Here is an 18390-nt window from a genome sequence, read left to right as displayed (position 1 = left end):
TGAATGCTCACCAAAAGGTGACCTTGGCAGAGAAGGATTTTAATAGTCAGATAGACTGGATGGCACATTCTGTAGATACCAGTCAGGCACTTTTCCCAGCCACTTTCATCAGCGCTCAATGGGCCCATGACCACCAAAATGACCATGGTAGCAGGGATGGAGCATGGGCTCAGAAACATGGACTTCCACTCAGCAAGGAAATCCTGAGTCTAGCCACTGCTAAGTGCCCAGTCTGCCAGCATCAGAGACCAATACTGAGTCCCCAATATGTCACCATTCCCTGTAGTGATCAGCCAGTTACTTGGTGGCAGATTGATTACACTGGATTGCTTCCATCATTGAAGGGGTAATATTTTGTTCTTACTGGAATACACACTTACCCTGGATATAGATTTGACTTGCACACAATGCTTCTGTCAAAACTATCGTCCATGGACTTACAGAAAGCCTTAACCCCTGTAATGATATTTCACACAGCATTACTTCTGATCAAGGAACTCATTTGCAAATGAAATGCAGGAATAGGTTCACGCTCATGGAATGCACCGGTGTTACCATGTTCCCCATCATCTTTAAGCAGCAGGTTTAAGAGGATGAAGGAACGGCCTTTAAAGACTCAGTTACAGTTAGGTGGCAATACCTTGCAGGGCTAAGGCAATGTTCTCCAGGAGGCTATATATGCTCTAAATCAGCACTCGATTTATGATACTGTTTCTCTTACAGCCAGGATTCACAGGTCCAAGAATCATGGCATAGGAATGGGAAAGGCACTACACACTATTACTCATACAAACCCACTAGCAAAAATTTTGCTTCCTTTCACTGTGACTTATACTCTGCTAGTCTAGCAGTCTTAGTTCAAAAAGGAGAAATGCTTCCACCAGGACACATGACAATGATCTCATTGAACTGGATGTTAAGATAGCCATCTGGCCACTTTGGGCTCCTCATGTTTCTGAATCAACAAGCAAAGGAAGCAGTTACCGTATTGGCTGGGGTGATTGATCCTAATTACCAAAGGGAAATTTAACTGCTGCTGCACAATGGAGACAAAGAGTGTGACTGAAATACAAGAGATGCCTAGGACATCTCTTAGTACTACAATGCCCTGTGGTTGAAGTCAATGGGAACTACAACAACCCAATTCAAGCAGGACTACTGATAGTCCAGACTCCGGAATGAAGGTTTGGGTAACCGCACCTGGCAAAGAACCACAACCAACTGAGGTGTTTACTGAGTACAAAGGAAATATGGAATGGGTAGTAGAAGAAGGTAATTATAAATATTAGGTATAACCATGTGGCCAGTTGCAGAAACTAGTACTGTCATTAAGAATATTTCTTCCTTATTTTTTTTTTTATGAAGATGCTTGTGTGTGTGTGTATAAAAAAAAAAAAAAATTCTCTCTTATCCCTTTATTGTATGACATTAAGATGTACTTTTACCAGTAGCCAGTTCTGGTCCAATCAACTCCAACTCACGAGGACGCCGCGAGTGTCAGAGTAGAACTGTGGTCCGTGTTGTTTTTAATGACTGTTTTGTTTTTTTTTTTTTTTAAGGAGATAGCCACGCTTTTCTTTTCAGGTGTCTGTGCAAGGAATCGAGCCTCTAAACTTTCACTTAGCAGCCAAACACATGAACAGTTTATGCTACTCAGGGACCCCATGTTAACGTTACCTGATCGTGTTTAAATTACAGAATATCATGGAGAAGAATAAACATCACCTAAGGACTTTGTTTCTTCTTCTGGAGAAAGAGTCAGTGCATTTTCAGTTATATGCAGGATAGTTGTGTCATGTTAGGTGGAAGCAGGACTTTATTATCGTCTTCATTTGGAGATTAAGTAGGTTTAAGGAGATATGTATGAGTGCCAAGTTGTCAACCGATGGACTCTGACGATTAATTTTATGTGTCAACTCGATTAGGCTATGGTGACCAGTTGTATGGCCAAACGCTAGTGTAGATGTTGCTGTGAAGGCATTTTGTGTATGTAACAGCATTCCTAATTATTTAAGTAGAAGACATTACCCTCCATAATGGGAGTTGTCCTCATTCAATCAATTGAATGGGTAGTAGAAGAAAAAAAAAAACGGAAGGTAGTTATAAATATCGGGAATAACCATGTAGATATAAGAAACTCAAGGCCGTTAAAGCAAAACCCCGAGGTTTCCCTGAGAAGAGTGAATTCTGCTCTTCTGCGTTCCATCAAGAGTGTAACACAGAAATCCTGCCTGGGTTTCCAGCCTGCTGGCCTACCCTATGATTTCAGACTTGCCAGCGCCCACAAGTTCATGAGCCAATTCCTTAGAATCAGTGTCTCCCTCTCTCTCATTCTCTTTCTCAATATATGTTCGTGTGTATATGTGTGTGTGTGCATGCATGTGTATCAGCAACTGACTGTCCTTGCATTGAAGAATTACAGGTAATTTTTGTTTCCATTTTATATTGTTTCTCTACTTTTTTTCAGGTTTTATGTATTGAGTACGTATAGAAATCATTATAACAAAGAAATGCTACACACACATTTTTCAAGAGCCTACAATTCACATAACATACCCATTTTAGCCACAGCTAAGTTTGTTCTTTACAAATATAACCCAGTTTCTCAAATCATCAGAGTCCTAAAAGTTTATGATTACTTTTTATTTCCTTGTCATGAGTATTTCAAACTCAAATGTAACTTGCTTTTTCATCTATTTTATGAACATGGCAACAGTTTGCCTAAGTAGTATTGTGATTTATTTTTTGTTATTCTTGGTTACGACTGTCACAATGATACAGAATTAAAATGCACAGCTTGCTCCAAGGAAAAGTGCTGTTGCTTAAATGAAAAACAATCAAATGTTAACCATTAATAGACAATGACATTTCAATATAACTTTGGCTTAATAGAAAATCAAGCTGAAATAAGCCCCAAAATACATATATATATAGAAATTGGGTCTCCAAAATCAGCCTGATCCTTCCTCGTTTTCAAAATCTCCATACAACATTTTTTTTTAGTTTAAAATATAAGATTGAGGACAGAGACTCTCTCTGTGTTTCCATGTTTTCCCAGTGCCTACCACAGTAGATGTTCATTAAATATGACTTTAATGAATTAATTACTGAATAAATGAGCAGCAAAATCTCTGGCAAATATATTCAGATACCTTGGGTTTAAGAAGCTTTAAAATAAGTAGGGCACATACTCCTATTTTTAAAGGAAATGTTATGCTTGGGAAATAATGTATTCACATTTCATGATTTAGGAATAAAATTCCATACAGTAAATTCAAAATAACTATTAAACAAACATGTGAGAGTTCCATCCTTTTAAAATGAATCTTTAAAGATCTTGCAAATAACGGCTTTACACTTCTGTGAATAAACCAAAGCAATCTCATTGCCATAGAGTCAATTCCGACTCATAGCAACCCTGTAGGACAGGCTAGAAGGTTTCCAAGACTGTAGTCTTTACAGAAACAGACTAACACATCTTTCTCCCCTGGAGCGGCTGGCGGATTAGAACCACTGACTTTTCGGTTAGCAGCCCCGTGCTTAACCACTGCACCACCAGGTCTCCTGCAGATAAAAAAAAAATTAGGATATTTCAATTAGCATCCTATAGGAGTCAAAATTTATGTTCTGACTCCAAACAACTATCCTTCTCTCATCTTTTATCTCATCCTCGTTATTGGCTCCCTCCTCATGCATAGCATAATAAAATATGATCTTTGTTCCATGCAGTCATCTTTAATTACTGACTAGGCTATTAGATAAATCTCCTAATTTGTTTTCTTTCTTCCTGCACTCCTTCCAAATGATTATTCCCACTCTGCCAACTAAATATTTAGATGTTTTTAATGGTTATGGGAATCCCTACTTGAAAATTCAGAACAGAATATACCACAAATTCCTGTCTAGTTCTATGATTTTACGTATAATTGCAGAATCTTGCCAAGTAATATTGATATGTAAGAGTCATAATTTCAAAAGTAATTTCCTATATTCTTATCACCAGCATTGCATTGTACTGAAATCCTTGGAGTACAGTATGAAAACATACAGTTGGAAATAAATATTCCAAAAACATAGAGTGTCCATAACATAGAAGGAATGTGGATAGTAGTGAGAAGAAAGTGGTAAAAGGTAGAAATATTAGACTCGTGCTTCACAATTACATATGAAGCCTACCTAAACTATTGGTTTTAGGAATGCAATTTTTTATTTCTCTATTAAAGATATAAATGATTTGTCTTTTGTGTTTAAACTCTGTATAGTCTTTGTGTCCTTCAGTTTGCTTCCCCCCCTCTCCTCCGTGTGTTTGTTAAGGGCTTCTCTCAGTTATTTGGAACCCTTGGTTGTCAGCTTATATTTAAGAATGTGGTAATACAAAACTAATGGGAAGTTCTGAATGTCTGGGGTGAGACTTCTCCACTTTAGTCTTCACTGTAAGATAATCTCTTTGATCACTGTTTGGAGAAAGAACCCCTGATGTTCCTACCTGTAGCTGTTTCCTTTGGGGCTGATCAGATTCCCCAGAGAAGATACCCGAAGACCATATGCCTGGCTACAGGTGTTTCTGGAGCTCAGTGATGGAAAAACCTGGCTTGTCTTGGCAGTCAGTATGTATATATTCACTTATTCCCCTTATTTTTAGTTTCTCTTTGTTCAGAGACTCTTTGCTTTACCTCCTTAACAGAATAGATGCTCAGACTTTTTTTTTAGTAACAGCTTTATTGAGATATGGGGTCCTGGTGGCACAGTGGTTAAGAGCTTGGCTGCTAACCAAAAGGTCAGCAGTTAGAATTCACCAGCCACACCTTGGAAGCCATATGGGGCAGTTCTACTCTGTCTTATGGGGCCATTATGAGTTGGAATCAACTCGACAGCAATGAGTTTGGTTTTTTATTTTTTGGCTTATTGAGATTTATAACTCACCCATTCAAAGAGTACAATTCAATGTTTTTTAGCATATTCACAGAACTGTACAACAATCATCACAATCAAATTTTAGAAGTTTTCTCCCTCCAAAAGAAATCCTGTACCCATTAGCAATCATTCCCCATTTTCTCCTGCCCCAAACCCATGGCAACTACCAGTCTGCTTTCTGTGCCTATTTGCCTATTCTGGACATTTCATTTAAAGGGGATCCTACAGCATGTGGCCTTTGTGACTGGCTTCTTTCACCTAGCATAATGTTTCCAAGGGTCATTCATGTTGCAGCATGTATCAGTACTTCACTCTTTTTATTGCCAAATAATATTCCATTATACAGATATACCAGATTGTGTTTATTCGGAGTAGATAAAAGGCAGTTGCCTAGCACTGAAAAGTAGAGGAGGCGATTTTGGTGCACAGCTGTTTCTTAATCAGACTTCCAATCAATATTCTGCTGATTAGCTCTACAGTTATTCCCAATTCCAAAGGAGTGAAGGGGATTAGGAGTCCTGGTGGTGCAGTGGTTAAGTGTCTGGCTGCTAGCCAAAAGGTCAGCAGTTCGAATCCACCAGCTGCACCTTAGAAACCCTATGGGGCAGTTCTACTCTGTCCTACAGGGTCGCTATGAGTCTGAATTGACTCAACAGCAATGGGATTTTTAGGGGTAGGGGATTAATTCCTGAACCTTCTAGAGATTATGTGGAATGAATTGGGTTGCTTCTCAGCCTTCACCTTTCCATGTTAAGATACAGCTTTCCTGATTTTTGAAAGTCAGAGATGCCTTTTTAGCTGAATTCAGATCTAAAATTTTATTGCTGTTTTCTTCTCTTTCCCTTAGTTTGTCCATATGGACTTAGGTGTTGTAAAATCTCTTTATCATTCTTTTAGTGGGTTTTAGGTGAGAGCGAATATAAATGCCCGTGTTTTATATACGATCTTTACTAAAAATCTAGTCTAGGCACATTTTACTACCCAATGCTTTCAGGTGATATTGTTCTAAGGTATATAGGTAGTCACTGTATAAAATGGGTATGCACATGTTTGTACAAAACAGTATAAAACATGCTTTGTGAGTATCTTTGCAATGTATTGCTTTGATATCACCAAATAACTTTTCAGTGCCAAAGTAAAAGTATTCCGTGCTACATAAATGGTTTTATTATTCATGCAAAAATTAAAATAACGTTTGGTAAAAGTGGCTGGCTATCTACAACTATATATGAAAAACTGTCATCAATTTGAAGAGAGAACCCTTCAAAATATTTCATATTTAAAAATTATCACATGAATATTTTGTTACAAATTTGAAGACAGTAGATGAAAGAATAATAGCTCTCAAGATCTCTAATTTGGTGATGGAATACATGAGGTTTGTATAAGAAAAAGATCAAGTATATTTCTTTAGAAGATGCCTAGAGATCAGGAAGTCCACGAATCCTCTATACTCATACTAATATCCTGTTGTAAATACATGACTTAACCTCTAAGTTTCAATTTCATCCTCCATAGAATTTGTATTGATTTACAAATAAACTCATTGCACAGATTCCCAAAGAGGAAAATTATGCTGACCTGCACTATGGTTATGAGGGAAGGCTAATTATTAAGCAAATATTACCTAGCATAGTGCTGGACATGTAAGAGGAAGTATGTATGTTTAAGTAAGTATTCAGTATTATACAATTGTGCATAAGAGCTCTGGCTCTGAAGCTGGTTCATATCAGGGCCTTACCACCTGCTTACATCGGATTTTTTAAAATTTCTTATTCTTCTTTGCCTCCGTTTCCTGTTTATAAAAGTAGCCTAGTTATCTACTCCATAAGGTTTAGTGGAGATTTAAATGTACACATTTATGTAAAGCTCTTGGAAGATTTTAAGAACATATCATAATCGTAATGTTTATAAAAGAAGTCTAAGATAAAAGACATCCAGCAACTGAAATATTTAAGCATCATGAATAGATTATGAGCCTTAGATGAAGCCCTCGGTTAAAGTATTCAATTACATCAGTGTTATGAATTGAATTGTGTCCCCCCAAAATGTGTGTCAGCTTGGCTAGGTCATGATTCCCAGTATTGTGTAATTGTCCACCATTTTGTCATCTGATATGATTTTCCTATGTGTTGTAAATCTTACCTCTATGATGTTAATGAGCCAGGATTAGAGGCAATTATGTTAATGAGACAGGACTCAATCTCCAGTATTAAGTTGTATCTTAAGTCAGTCTCTTTTGAGATGTAAAAGACGTAAGTGAGAATAGAGATGGGGTGAGGGGGTGGGGGGCGGACCTCATACCACCAAGAAAGCATAGCCAGGAGCAGAGTGTTTCCTTTGGACCTGGGGTCCTTGCACTGAGATGCTCCTATAAGAGGAGAAAATTGATGACAAGGGTCTTCCTCCAGAGCTGACAGAGAAAGAAAGTCTTTCCTGGAGCTGGCACCCTGAATTCTGACTTGTAGCCTCCTAAATTGTGAGAGAAAAAATTTCTGTTTGTTAAAGCCATCCACTTGTGGTATTTCTGTTATAGCAGCATTAGATAACTAAGATAATCAGTTACCAGTCATATGACTAGGAACAAGTCACTTATCCTCTCTGAATCAAAACTCCCCCTCTGTGTCATTGATTTACCCATCATTTACTTGATAATTGCTGTGTGCTAGGAACTGTACTAGATGCACTGGAAAACCAATGGCGAACAAGTATAATACCTCATTTATATTACTGAAGATCCACATAACTTGGTCATGTTATTATAAAATCACATCTTCTAAAAGGATGTTAAAGAAATAGTCTATCTCCCTGTTTTGTGAAAAGCTAATATAAATAAACAACAAAAAATTTAAATAATCCACCACCATCAGTCACCATCCAGTCAATTCCGATGTGTGGTAACCTCATATGTGTCAGAATAGAACTGTGCTCCTTACGGTTTTCAATGGCTGATTCTTTGGAAATAGATCACCAGGGCTTTGATTTAGATAATAGGATTTTTAAAAAGAAATAGTGAAATCAACTTCAAGCATAACAGTACGAGGAACTCCACTGAACTGGTCCCTACTGAAATTTGTGAAAACTATAAAAAACTAAAGCCTGTAGAAGTGGCCTTATGGACAAAGAACACATCATGAAGAAACATTTATTTAAGACTATCTATGAGTATTCAGTAAGAAAGACAAGCCGGAGTATTTGAATCAAGACTGCTCCCTCTCTCCTCACTCCCAGTTCAGTGAAGTAAAAATTCCAATACAGACTACTGCAGCCAAGAACACAAGGCTTCCTGACCCCTCCCAGCTCCCAACCAGAGTGCTTCCTCCTAGGAAAATCAGTGTTTCTCATACAGCCACCAGCTACATGTTGCTGAGGTTGAGTCCTAGGCAAGTACAGTTGAGAGGTGGGGGTTCCCTACTGCTGCCCAGCCCCTAAATCTTGGAATACAGGCTTTATCTTGGTTGTCAAATGCTGAGAAACCAAGGCCCCCATCATGCCTGTCCCAGCATGTGAGGCTGCAGTTCCACTCTAGAAGAGGCAAGCCTGGTGCTGTCAAAAACAGTGAAGGTTATGGTGAAAGGCAGTTGGAGGAAAACTCAGGATATAGGCTAAACTGTAAACCACCTAGTCTGCAAGAGAGAACAGGGGAACAAATCGTCTGGGAGGAGTTCTCCTGGGGTCTAAACAAATGCTAAACTTTGACCTCAGAAACAATCCCTTCAAAGGATCCACAATTTGAACAGATTAGTTTGCAGAGCAGTTTATGCCCCAGGGCATTGTTGGAAATAACTGAGCAATCAGCCAACAATCTGTAGATTTTGGCAGCTAGATGTGTCCAGCAAAATAGAAGAGAGTTTATCAAAGCACTGTCATCCTAGGTTGACTGGGCATACCCAAGGCTGCACTTCCCCTAGGAGCAACATCAGAGTCTTAATACTGTAGGAAGAGAAATAGACTTCAGTAAAATAACGCAGCCAGTCACTAAACAAACAAGCAAACAATAATGAGCACAGGGAAGGGAAGTGGGAGGAAAACAGTGCCCAGAGTTGCTACAATGTATTATCTAAAATGTCTAGTTTCCAACCAGAAATTATGAGGCATGCAAAGAAGCAGGAAAGCATGGCTCATACATGAGAGGGGGAAAAAAAGAAACAGAAACTGTATATGACAGTGACTGGATGTCAGAAAAAGGCTTCAAAATAGCCATTATAAACATATTCACAGAACTAAAGGAAACTATGATTTAAAAAGTAAAGAAAGGTGTAACAACAATGCCATATCAAACAGAGAATAACAAGGGACTGAAATTTTAAAAAAAGAATCCAATGGAAATTCTTGATTTGAAAAGTACAACTAAAATTAAAGAAAAAAAAAAAACTCTCACTGCAGCACTGAACAGTAAGCTTGAACTGGCAAAAAGAAAGAATAATCAAAGATAATGTAAATTGAAGAACAGGGGAAAAATGAACAGAGAGTTAAGCAAGGGAGAGATCATAAAGTGTCACATAAGTTATATTAGAAAAGCCTATGGTACAGTGGTACTCTGTAACACATGGGTCCCCATGAATCAGAATTGACTGGATGGCGATGGGTTTGGTTATGGTTTATATGATAGCAATCAACAAAATATAGTAAACTGATTTTGTTTTGTGTTTTTTGTCATCTTTCCACCAACCAAAAAAGTGCTGGTTGCACAAGAAATGTGGGTTGCATATTGTCTGATTGATGTACCACTCCGCAAATGTCTGCCTGGCCCTCTGCCATCTGCACAGCCCAATTTGTAAAGCCCTCCATAGCTGGATTCTCAACCATTGCTATAGATAAACCTATTATCTAACAAATCATTCACTTAAGAAATTCTTTCCCAGCTGATTCAAAATTTTTCATGTTGCAATTTTTAAAATATTATTTTTTAAATATATTTTATACCTACAATTATATAATAATTTTATTGTTGTTAGTTACCATCAAGTCTACTTCAACTCATGGCTACCTGTGTGTGTCAGAGTAGAACTGCATTCCATAGAGTTTTTTTTTTTTTTTTTTTATTGTGCTTTAGGTGAAAGTTTACAGCTCAAGTTAGTTTTTCATATAAAAATTTATACATGCATTGTTATGTGACCCTAGTTGCTATCCTTATAATATGTCAGCACACTCTTCTTTTCCACCCTGGATTTCCTATGTCCATTCAACCAGCTCCTGTCCCTTTCTGCCCTCTTGTCTTGCCTCCGGACGGGAGCTGCCCATTTAGTCTCATGTATCTACTTTGAAGCGCACCCTTCACAAGTATCTTCCATAGGGTTTTCAAGGCTGTGACCTTTCAGAAACATATTGCCAGGCCTATCTTCCAAGGTGCCTCTGGGTGGGTATGAACCACAAACCTTTCGGCTAGTAGTTGAATGCTTAGCCATTTACACCACCTAGGGACTCCTGCAATGAATTTAATATATAGTAAATTTATCTGATAAATTTATTAATTTAAATATATACTTATTTAATAAATATTTTTAATATTTCTATTTCACTGCATCCCTACAAATCAGTGATGTGCAATCATCTGTCACTGAGATGGCCATAATCCCAACCTAACTGATAACTCTCCACACTTACTTTTGTCCCAATCCAGTTTATTCTTCACACTGAAGTCGGAATTTTTTTTAATAAATATTAGATCATGCCATTCCCCTGCCACGGATTCAGTGCCATGATTCATAAGTTTTTCATAGGCTGAACCCCTGCATGCAGTTCAGCCTTACCATGAGACACTTACTGTCTCACTTGCTGCTGGTGACCAGTCCTCATTATTGTCTGCCCTGTAAAAAAAAAAAATAAAAATTTTTATTTTTTTTTCTGCCCTGTAGTATTGGTTAACTCACTGGTCCTTTTCAGCTCAGCAATAGTACCTAAGTCACTTCTTGTGCCTACTGTATTCCCTCCTCAATTCTTTGTCCCCTAGCTTTTACTCAGCTTTCTGGCCTCAGATTACATATTAATTCCTCCAGAAAGTCTTCTCTGAGGTACAGCAATTCTGAGGCACATTCAAATATTTCTGAAATCTAGACTCATCTTCTAATTGATATACATACTCATTGTAGTATCTTTTTCTATTTTCCAGAATTTTTTTTTAAATGTTATTAAATCAACGGTACATCTGAGACTTGTTGGCGTCTTCCAACAGAAGAAATGTGTCAAGTCCTGAAAGAACCCTGCAGTTGCCTTCCTGTCACTATCACTGCCCTTCTCGTTCATCCCTGCTAACCAGAAAGCTTTTTTTTTTTTTTTTTAACCAGAAAGCACCATGACTGCTGGGTTTGTGTCTGTCTCAGTCATCACTTTTACCTCCAGAGCTTAGTGTAATGCTGGAAAGTAATAGGCAGTGAGTTACTCAGTAATTATTGCTAAAAGAATGACTCATTGCTTTTCATTCTCTCTAGAGGCAAATCTAGAGGGTTCAGGGAATCTTTTCAAATCTACGATTTCAAAACCTGGGAGAGCCTAGCCTTTGTCCACAATCTCCACTTCTACACTGATTCAAATTGTTTAGGTTTTTTCAGTCTTTTTAAGAACTTCCCACAAAAATTTGTTGCAAAATCTTCAGTATCAAACACGAACAATAGAAATGAATTCCCATTAAATGCGTTGTTTTGTTTTTCCCTCTTTGTTTCATTAAAGGTTTATGGAGTCATGGAGGAGAGAGGCCACGTTTTTCAGCATACCAGATACTTCCGAAAATTACTGGGTATCCTGATATTCCATAAACCCTCTTTCCATTACAAAAGCCATGGCATCAATAGTCGACTTCAGAAACCCTGGGGTAGCCTTGCCTCAGGATCTGCAGCGAATAATATTCCTCACCATTTTTACTTGAATTTCAATGAGTTGCCTCATTGTGTTTCAGCACACATGGTGAAAATAAGTAACTTTGAAATGTTTGGAATCTTATAAGGGTATTTTAAACACTGGACAAGATCAGACTCTGCTGGGAGAACTGAAACTCTGGGGAATAAAGAGCAAAAATATGGGCTTCGCAATGAAACTGAGTTTCCACCTCTCTATCTGCCAGCAACTCACCCTGTAACCTTGGGCAAGTTGCCTAATACCTTCAAACATCAGTTTCTTCAAATGTCCAATGGTATGGAAACACTTATCACTTAAAGATTAATGAGCTGGCATATAGACACTGCTGAGTATGAAGCCAACTACATGGAAGACCCTTAAGAATCCTATAGTTACTATTGTGAGTAACAGGGAAATGGTATATGAAACTACTTAAAAGTGCAAAAAGAAAAAATATATATTCTAAGAATAACTCTAAGTGTGGGCAGAAAATTTTTCTACTCAGTAGAGTGAAGTTTCTTTTATACCCCATGCCCACCCCCATCACCATTTACCTTTTAACAGTTCTGTTTACTTCAGTGGTTATGGACAATTATAGTAAAGTATCATGACATACAGCCATATTTCAAGAATAAAAGTTTAGAATTAATGTTACCAGTCATTAGCTATTATATTTAAATAATAGCTATTAGTGTTCCTATTCTGCTTCAGTAACAGCACTAGCTATTAATCCTCTTATATTTTTTTAAAAAATTAGGGATTTCTTTAAAAAAAATTAACAAATGCTAGAAAATGAAATCATTCTCACATTATAATTTTATTTCACAGCATGACCGTTGTGCTGCAAATAGTTTCATGGAGGCACTAGCCTTTAGTTTAAGAACTCTGCTAATAAGCGCACTCTGAATAGAATCAAGGTTTCAAAGCCTGAAAAATAAGTTTATTCTGATATGAATTAAGAAATAATTTTCAAAAGGATGGATAAGAAAACTCACCTTAATTATAGAGGTTCTGCCTAACCATATCAAGTGTTCTTAACATTTCAAGGCTCCATGGAATTTTAAGAAGTGAGATTTGGTGTAGAATTTAAAATGAATTGAATTGATGAAACTCATTGTAGTACCCAGAAAATGTACAGGAAACAATTCAGCAAAGTCTATTGAGTCTTTCTTATGTGCCAGAGACTGTGCTAAAACCAAAAACAAAAAAAAAAAGCCGTGGCCATTGAGCCAATTCTGACTCACAGCTAGATGCGTATAAATCAATATTAAACAAATAATCAAATGAAAAATCAAATCATGTCCAAAATAAAAATATGTCTTTAAAAAAAGAAATAATTAATTTAACCGATTTCAAAAAGTAATTGCTGAACATCAATTCTATGTCAGGCCTCATACTTGGTCCCAGAAATGCAATGACAATATTAAGATCTTCAAGGGATGCATAATTTCTTGGGACGAAAGGTAAAATCACGAAGAATCACAACCTAATGTGATCAAAATGCTAGAGCTCCCTCAACTAAGTTTTGTATGAACTAGAGAACTACTAACTTTGACCAGAATTTGAGTGACTTACATAGGAGAGGACCTTGAATCCATCAGTGAAGGAAAGGGAAAACTGACAACACAGGCAGAGAGAATGTGGGGAACAAAGTGCCCAGATGTGGTGTATTAGGGTGAAGAGCTTGGTTTGTTTAGTGTAGGATCCGGGATAAAAACCAACTAATGCCTTATTTTTTAAAGCAAACTATATTGTGCACACAACATTAACATACATATTAATCATCTGGGAATCTAGCTGACAAGCAGATTCTGATTTAGTAGGACTTGGATGGGTGGAGTCTGAGAGTCTACAATTCTCACAAGATCCCAGGTGTCTTAACTCTACGAATCCTTCCTTCGGTACTAAGGAATATGGTGCATTTGACAAACTGTGTCATGAAACACTTCTGCTCCATTATGGTTCTTTATTCACTTAGACACCTTACCTCTTCTTCTCCATCTCCCTTTAAGGTCCTTCCTAGGGGCAGAAAGAGCTTTAAATTTCTCTTTGTGTAGCATAAAAACTAGGTTTTATATAATCGTTTATTCTTTCCAACTTTATTTTTAAGGATCAACTTGATGCTGAGTTTTTATGCTGAGTTCTTTTCTACTAAAAAATCTCAGCTCATGTGACTCAGAATACTTTGTATTTCAAATCTGTTTTCTCAGCTATGAGCTTTAAAAATCCAATCAGAAATTCCTCTGGATTTTAGTTTGAGGGAAGTGTGGATGGTAAGTTATTACAGCCCTCAGAATCATGGGGGAAGAGAACAACATATAAAGATACTCAGGAGAAAAGGAATTTTCATTAATAGTTAAAAATAGTATTTGTGAATTTTAAATCATTTAAGAGGAAATTCTGGCCAGATATAACCAGTTATGTTAATAGTCTTTAACAAGATGAGAGTTCAAAACCAAGCCCAGTGCCATCGAGTCAATTCCGACTCATAGCGACCCTATAGGACAGAGTAGAACTGCCCCATAGAGTTCCCAAGGAGTGCCTGGCAGACTCGAACTGCCAACCCTTTGGTTCACAGCCGTAGCACTTAACCACTGCACCACCAGGGTTTCCAGATGATACTTACCAAAAAAACACGAGGTATAGATGAATAGACCATAAATAAATAGGTAGATTCTTTGTTTGTTTTCCTCCATTTAAATGTTTCACTTTATTAAAGCTTGAGGATGAAAAGACTACATAACAGAGTTCTTGTCCTTCAGGGTTTTACACTGTATATTTATTAATTTATTCATTCAAACAGTATTAGTGGGATGCTAACATCTTCACCACTGTTCCCATAATAACTGGTAATAGTTCCTTCTAATTCCTTCCCCAACTTAGTTACTGACAACCCATCCTTCCAGTTTCTCAGACCAAAAAACAGAGTTCCTGACTCCTTTCATCTCCACACCCCACATCCAATCCAAAAAGAAATTCTCTTTTATTCTACCTATAAAATACACAGAATCCCAGCATTTCTTTCCACTTCTGCCCATGTCACCCTGGTTTAAACCACAACCGACCTTTTCCTAGATTTCAGTAACTTCTTAAATGGTCTAACTGCTTTTACAGTTGCCTCATGTAGCCTATTCTCCACACAGAAGCTGGGACAACCCATTTAAAAAAGAAAATTTTAGCTGAGATTGTGCCACTACTCAGCTCAAAACCCTGCAAATATCCTCACACTCATAGTTGCTGTTGTGTGCTCGCGAGTCAATTCAGACACATAGTGATCCCGTGTGACATAGTAGAACTGCCCCATGGGGTTTTCTGGGCTATAATTATTATGAAAACGAATTGCCATGTCCTTCTTCTGCCAAGTCACTGGTTGGGTCTGAACTGCCAGGCTTTTGGTTAGCAGCTAAGTGCTTAACTGTTGTGCCAGCAAGGCTACTACACTCAGAGTAAAAGCCAAGTTATTCAGAGTGGCATATACGACCATGAGCGCTATTACCCTTCTGACCTCATTTCTTAATGCTCTGCTCTCCCTTTTGTTCATTCCGCTCCAGCCACATAATGCCTCTTGCGTTGCTTGATCCAAGATGCAGTCATGCGTCAGGACCTTCCTTCCAGCTGGTCCTTTTACTCAAGCTGCTGGAATAATAATTTCCTATCCCATTTGAGTGTCTGCAAATCTCACCTTCTTCAAGTCTTTGTGCAAATACCACTTTGCCAATGAGGCCTGTCTTGTTGTTAGTTGCCATTCAATCAATTCTGACTTACGGCGACCCCATATGTGCAGAATAGAACTGTTCCAGAGGGTTTTCAAGGCTGTGTGACCTTTCAGAAGCAGATAACCAGGGCTGTCTTCTGAGACACCACTGGGTGGGTTCAAACCTTTTCACTAGTAGTCAAGCTCTTAACCATCTGCACCACCAGGTACTCCGAGGCATTTTTTGGCCATTGCCAACTCCCTAACACAACTTCCACCTCTGGCATACCTTTTAATCTGTACTCCTTTTTCTTTTATCCTTAGCATTTTCAACTTTTAATATGCTATATAATTTTCTTACTGTGCTTGTGATTTGCTACTTGTCTGTCAATTTTGTTCACTGATGTATTTCAAACATGAGAACAGGAAATACTGGAAAACAATAGCAGCAATGGGTCTGTAAAAATGAGGAAATCCTGGTAAGTGGGTCTTGTGAACTCTCCCTGGCTTGGCACTGGGAAAATTGTGTAATTAGACCTCGATTCTATTCTCTGTATCCATTGCCCTCTTTGACTTTCAACTTTTTCCTCTCAGGAATTCTCCCTTGCCCATTATATGCCCTGGCTGTATCTGACACTGGCATACAGGAACATGTCCTCTTTGTGGGCTGCAAGTGTGGCGGCATGAGGGTGAATTTAAGATTTCAACAGTCACAGGCTTTTTAGGCAAAGCTTGTGGTTTCCTTGGCAGTAAATTCCCTCAAAATGCTTGTCATTTTCTGATGGCTTTGTTTCCAGCACTTTCTATGTGTTAATGCCATAACTAAGTTTCTTTTTTGGACATAGCTTTTTTTTTTTTTTTTTAAGCCCACTGTATTTTTTTGAGCCTTGTTCTGCTGTTGGCTCTCTTTCTAAATTTAATGGTGGCTACACACTGAAGCCATCTGAAATAATCAGATTAGTCTTTACCAACTATCTGGAGTCCCGATTTCTGGACTCATCCCGCTCTTTGTAAACCTATTGATTCCCACATGACCTCACCTCCTGTAAGATCTTGCCAAAAGCTGCAAGCAGCAGTCAATACACAGGGTGGCCTGTTTTTATCCAACCATTTCCTACAGATCTAAAAGCTTAAAAAGTACTTGTTCTGCCTTCTAAGTTATCTCATGTGACAGTTTTATCAAATGTTTATCACAGTTTGATAGAAGGTCCTTGTGTTCTCAACCTTCAATATATTTTTACAGTGTTTACCAGCTAAATCAATGTCATAGCTTTGATTTTTCTTATGGAAACTCCCACTCTAAGCACAAATGTCTGTATTCTTGTAGGCTGCATAAGAGTTTAAAAACAGTAAAGGCTTACTTCTTACTCATATAAAAAGCAGAACAGGTAACTTAGGCAGCCTTTCTTCATGCGTTGATTCAAGATTCATCAGGGCTCACTGTTATTTTGTATCCATCAGGAAGACAGGAGAGAAAGAATGTGCAGAGAAGACATACCCTCTCTGTTAAAAGCCCGGGCCTAGAAACAGCTCATATCACTTTTGCTCACAACACTAGAGAGAACTTGGTTGTAAGTCCACACCTACTGCAAGGTAGGCTAGGAAATATAGTCTGTACAGGTGCTCAGCTACAATCCTATTACAACGGAAGAGGAAGAGAATGAAATGTGGTAGAAAGCCCACCATAACTTTGACCATTTCAAATTTGAACCTTGATCCTTGGAAAGTAAGCAGAAATAGAGATAAAATATATCATTTTGGATACTTTTAGTAATTGTGCTTAAAGTAGGTATATTATAAAATTCTGAATTTATGAGATAAATGGAAAAATAATTGAAATATCATTCAATGAGGAATGAGAAATAAGTGTATCTGTTAGTTTAGGTATTTTCATTGCTTAAACTGACATACCTAGTCAGAAAATAAGCTAATAAAAATAATATTAAATTACCTCTTAAACTTTTACCTTAAGAATTATAGAAATAATTTAGAAACCTTAGGAAGAATGGGGGCTAAGTCTCAATTTCAATAGCAGATTGACTTGAAAAAAATAATTCAAAATATTTCAATATGTGTATCACCTTTTTTTGGAAGACATTAGGGTATTTCTAATAATAACTAACACCCATAGAAAATTGAATGTTTCATAAAACTCCCATAAATTATTGGTATAATATCATCTATTTTCTAAATATAAAAATTTAAGACAAAATAATATCTCCTTTTTAATTTAAAAAGTTTTTTTCCTTAAATGCAAAGCAGGTCTATAATTGTGCTTAAAGTAGGCATAGTATAAAATTCTGAATTTATGAGATAAATGCAAAAATAATTGAGATATAAATAGAACTCAAGAAATTTGGATTATTTTAGCCCTATGCCCAGCACAACATTCCTTTAGATGAAAGCAGAGACTAGCAAAATGTAATGCATTTTATGCCATTGCTAAACTGAGATTCTAGGTGCAATTCTCATCTATAAAGAATCCTCAATGAAAATGCACACATCTTTGAAAATTGGGTTTTCTAAAGGAGAAAATGATAAAGCCATAATCACATCAGTGAACTCACTTTGTATTGAAGTTTACAGGTTCATCTAACTTCATTAAGTTTCTTTTTCCCCCTTATTGCTGCCGAAACAGAAAGATGACAGGTGAATGTAGAAATTAATCCATCAGAGTGAACACGTTTCCATTTCAAAGTATGTTAATTTCCTTTCTACTTTGTCAGCTTTAATTTGTCACTGAACCTAAAATGGGATAATTGTGCCAGCATTTAAGTTCCCATACATAGGCAGGGTTTTTTACTAGTTTCATAAAATTACATTTAGATTTCATTGACACTGCTTAATGTATTACAAGGTAACACATGTTGAGAGTTGGCTCCCAACATGTCAAATTAAATCAAAATATAAATTAATTTAATGACAACTCCATGTTGATATTTGCTCGT

Source organism: Elephas maximus, chromosome 15 (genome assembly GCF_024166365.1).
Source record: "Elephas maximus indicus isolate mEleMax1 chromosome 15, mEleMax1 primary haplotype, whole genome shotgun sequence".
NCBI lineage: Eukaryota > Metazoa > Chordata > Mammalia > Proboscidea > Elephantidae > Elephas > Elephas maximus.
This window is presented reverse-complemented; position numbering follows the sequence as displayed.